This window comes from Zeugodacus cucurbitae, chromosome X (genome assembly GCF_028554725.1).
Source record: "Zeugodacus cucurbitae isolate PBARC_wt_2022May chromosome X, idZeuCucr1.2, whole genome shotgun sequence".
NCBI lineage: Eukaryota > Metazoa > Arthropoda > Insecta > Diptera > Tephritidae > Zeugodacus > Zeugodacus cucurbitae.
Window position 1 is genome coordinate 10,202,501 of NC_071672.1, and position 5,000 is coordinate 10,207,500.

General features: G+C 47.7%; 1 pseudogene; it reads right to left on the reverse strand.

Annotated features, from left to right (window-relative positions):
* The window catches only part of LOC128923369 (large subunit ribosomal RNA), a 9,312-nt pseudogene that overhangs the window by 3,310 nt on the left and 1,002 nt on the right, over window positions 1-5,000 (reverse strand).

The following is a 5,000-nucleotide window of genomic DNA, read 5'->3' on the forward strand; positions in this document are numbered from 1 at the left end:
AGAAGACTGATGCCCCGATAAGATCGTGGATCACTCCTAATCTTATCAGGTGACTTCAGGAGAGGAACAACCCTAGCACTTTTCCACTCACGTGGAAAATACCCCTCACAAATGCACTTATCGTAAATGACCTCCAAGTATTCCGGAATGAACTTCCACAAGCTTTTGCACAACTCTCCGTTCAAACCATCAAGACCTGGGGACCGTTTAGACCTAACCAGGCTAAAGGCATATCCCAACTCCCCATCATCAAGTGGAGGAACCGGTACCTCTTGTGCGAGAGGTGCCAGCTCCTCAGCCCTAGGAAAGAACGCTCCTAACAGAACCCCTGCACACTCACTCCATGTTGATAACACAGTGTCATCAACACGAAGAGAAGTGATGTCCTCCCTCCTACGACCCCTACAAATCCTTAAGACCTGACCCCAGGGGTCATCCCTATGCTCATTAACGAACCCCCTCCACTCCTCTTCTTTTATTTTAATTAGCATGGCTTTATACTCATGCATCGCACAACTAAAATCGTTCCTAATCTGGGCCAACCTATCCGAATTTGACCGCCGAGCGCGTTGAAACTTCCGTCTCAATCGCCGGACAGCCCTCCTCTCAGGGTTAATTCCTGCGTCCACCATTTTATTTTCCTAACCCTAAAGTCCTTATATTTCTTCAACAACCTATCGTTCACTCCCCAGACCAATTCGTACAGCCGAGCAATTTGCTCGTCCACCCCCAGATTTTCAAACTCACTAAGCGGTATGTCCAATACCGCTTCCCTAACACACTGTCCATATTGGTTCAAGTCGATACCAGAGGTACGCCATCGCCGCAATGGACTTGCATGCGTCGAGGGAGGGGAATTAGGAGTAACCATAACTTTAATCAAATTATGATCGCTCAATCCCCACCCTCCCATAATCTCCCACCTAAAACTGAACGCCCTATTTCCTGCCTCATTGATCAAGGACACGTCAATGTCGCTCCCCCCTCTAAGACCATGAAATGTGTACCACTCGCTTGGCTCATTTAGGATGTGGAGGCTGTTAGCGGCCATCCATTCGCTTAATGCCCGACCCCGAATGTGGCTCCGATATCTGTGCGCCCATCGAGAAAACTTGCTAAACCACATCGAGGACGTGGCATTCGCATCCATCCCTAGGATAAATGGGCTACCACTCGCAAGGAGTAGTAGGTTATCCATGTATCGCAGATAAGGCTCTATAGGTTCCCTAAACTTACAATACATGCTAGCAACAATCAGTCTACCGAACACCCCCTCTACAGAAACACATACACCCTCTTGTGACGAATCCAAAACTATGCAGTCATAGCTTGGGTCAGTCACAACTATTGCAGCATTACACCTAAGGTCCGTGTAGACCCTGAAACCCCCAGGAAGACCACTTACCATTCCAAAATTGGTGGCGTATGGCTCCTGGAGTAAGGCGATGCTGCACCCAGCCTCTATCATGCAATTCCCTAACTCGCACATAACTGCATAAGAATTCTGGCAATTTAATTGAAAAATCTCACCCATTAATGTCTGGCGAGAGCACGTCCGACAACCCCACAGTAAATCGGACAGGCAGCCGACATCATGAGATGTCCAGCTGGCCTTCCTTTAAATGCACAGTTGCGACAATGGGGGGCATTGACGCAACTGGCAGCCTTGTGGCCCTCCTGACCACACCTCCGACAGACGTCGGTCTTGGCCCTGCATTCTGCCACTCGGTGATCAAAACCCATGCACCGGAAGCAGCCGGTCACGGGACTATCCGCGCGGACACGGAAGGAGAACCACTTGACGTAGCACCTACCCGCATCCAGGAGGGTGGACATTAGTTTGTCCGTACCCTCTAGGACAACATTTGTCCTGCCATCAGTCGCCACCTTCCAGGGGCGACTGACCATCCTCACGTCCGTCTTTTTGGACTCTGGGCTGAACTCCCGAAGGTTCAGCCGAAACAGCTCCTCCATGAATTCTTCATGGGATATTTCCGTGTATACTCCCTGTACCACGACCCTGGGCCCCAACTTTTTATTGACGCTAACGTCCAACCCTACCTCACCGAATTTGGCGTTGCTCGCCACTTTCTCCCTCTCAGCAACAGAGGGAGTGCGTATCACTACGCCACCCCCCTTGATTGACTTCACATCATGGACACGAACACCCAGTGAAGGACCCACCTCCTTAACAACCTTATTTATGACTTCCTTTGAGGAAGTCACAGGAGCCTTGCTCCTCACCACAACCGACCAGGTTTCCACTGGTTTCCTCACCGTCGGCGCAATTGCCTCCAGCACGGGTGCCGGAGGGGCAGGCGCCGAGGGAGCAGCAGCAGCCGCCCCTGCTGTACTCCGAGGGACGGAAGATGTCCCACAACCCCCCTTCAATCCCTCAATTTGCCCACGAAGATGAGCATTTTCTGTTAGGACACTCATAAGAATCTCCTCATATTTAGAGGAGATCCCTACGAGTTCCTTCATTGTTGTGACTTCGAGGCTTTTCGCCCCGAACACAACCTCGTTAAACTGGGCTGTTACGGCTTTCATCGCCGTAACATGACCCTCACCCCCAATAACACCCCCTTTACCCCCCTTGCTGCCCCCTACCTTGTTGTCCGGGCAACCTTTCCTGCCTCCATTGGCTCCGTCCTTCGCCGCCATCTTCTGGTCTACGGCTGCTTTGGTTGCAACCGGTAACAGCTTCTGGAGTGCTCCCTCCGTCCCGCTCTCTCCCGAGTTCGCCTGTGGTGGCGAACCCAATCGCGCCTTCCTCTTGGGTGGGGGCCGTAAGGGTTGCCCCACTCCGTCCTCGTCCGTCGATGACTCCACCTGGACCATTGAAGGCCCAGAGTCTTCGCTCTCCGCTGGGGCTTTTGCCCCTCTCCTCCGTGGTGGAGGCATTTCTCCTACACTCGCGCACAACAAAAACACAGATCTTTCACTACCTGCACTGTACACAATGTTTGTTATGGCAGATGCCGCTAACTATGCGCACTGCTGGGAAATCCCACACTTCGTTCACTAATACACACTCCGTTAATGGCCTAAGCCGCTATCCTTTCACACTTTTGGGAATACACACGATGTGTATAATCCCTCACGTACCTGCTCACTGTGTCTATTTTCACAACAGGCTACCGACAGACCGGAAAAACCGAAAAATTTTATCACTTTCAGAAACACTGAAAAATACTTAAAAATCGCTTTTAAAAACTCGCAATGATGCGCAAACACGTCCGTTCACTTCGAGGTTCTACAAACAACTGAGTAGATAGGGACAGTAGGAATCTCGTTAATCCATTCATGCGCGTCACTAATTAGATGACGAGGCATTTGGCTACCTTAAGAGAGTCATAGTTACTCCCGCCGTTTACCCGCGCTTACTTGAATTTCTTCACTTTGACATTCAGAGCACTGGGCAGAAATCACATTGTGTCAACACCCGTTAGGGCCATCACAATGCTTTGTTTTAATTAGACAGTCGGATTCCCCAAGTCCGTGCCAGTTCTGAATTGATTGTTAATTGATAATCGTTATAATTAAATAAGAATATATATCTTGCGATATAATTCTTATAAAATTTTAGCAAGAAAGTTCCACAATTGGCTACGTAACTACTATCCGGGGAACAAGAACCGAAATTCTCTATTTACCCAGAACGAGTACATAAACCATGGTATTGCTTCCCAATCAAGCCCGACTATCTCAATCTTCAGAGCCAATCCTTATCCCGAAGTTACGGATCTAATTTGCCGACTTCCCTTACCTACATTATTCTATCGACTAGAGACTCTTCACCTTGGAGACCAGCTGCGGATATTGGTACGGCCTGTTGAGAAGTTTGCGTAACCCCACCATAAATTTTCAAGGTCCGAGGAGAAAATATCGACACAACAGTAAATGTCATGCTCTTCTAGTCCATCTACCATATCTCTCTTCGAAAGACTTCCATGGTAGTACGACTATAAAACAGAAAAGAAAACTCTTCCGATACCTCTCGACGGCTTCTTTATGGTCGTTCCTGTTGCCAGGATGAGCACAAGGCCCATTTTTAATAACAAACGGATACTCAACAGGTTACGGAATTGGAACCGTATTCCCTTTCGTTCAAAATTATTCAAGTGTTTAATTACTATGAAGAAAACATAATAATTATATATTCTCAACAATTCATTAAAACTTGAAAATTTTCGGCTTTCGCCTTGAACTTAGGACCGACTAACTCGTGATCAACCACTGTTCACACGAAACCCTTCTCCACTTCAGTCCTCCAAGGTCTCATTCGATTATTTGCTACTACCACCAAGATCTGTACCAATGGCGGCTCCATGCAGGCTTACGCCAAACACTTCTAAGCACACCATTGTACCCTCCTACTCACTAAAGTTTCAAAATTTATAATCCAACCGAAATTGTATTATAAATCATGTACTTTAGCGGTAATGTATAGGTATACAACTTAAGCGCCATCCATTTTAAGGGCTAGTTGCTTCGGCAGGTGAGTTGTTACACACTCCTTAGCGGATTACGACTTCCATGTCCACCGTCCTGCTGTTTTAAGCAACCAACGCCTTTCATGGTATCTGCATGAGTTGTTAATTTGGGCACCGTAACATTACGTTTGGTTCATCCCACAGCGCCAGTTCTGCTTACCAAAAGTGGCCCACTGGGCACATTATATCATAACCTCAACCTTCATATCAAGAAAGGTGAGGTTCTTACCCATTTAAAGTTTGAGAATAGGTTAAGGTCGTTTCGACCCTAAGGCCTCTAATCATTCGCTTTACCAGATAAGATTATTTTACATAATATTTAAATGCACCAGCTATCCTGAGGGAAACTTCGGAGGGAACCAGCTACTAGATGGTTCGATTGGTCTTTCGCCCCTATACTCAATTCTGACAATCGATTTGCACGTCAGAACTGTTTCGGTCTTCCATCAGGGTTTCCCCTGACTTCAACCTGATCAAGTATAGTTCACCATCTTTCGGGTCACA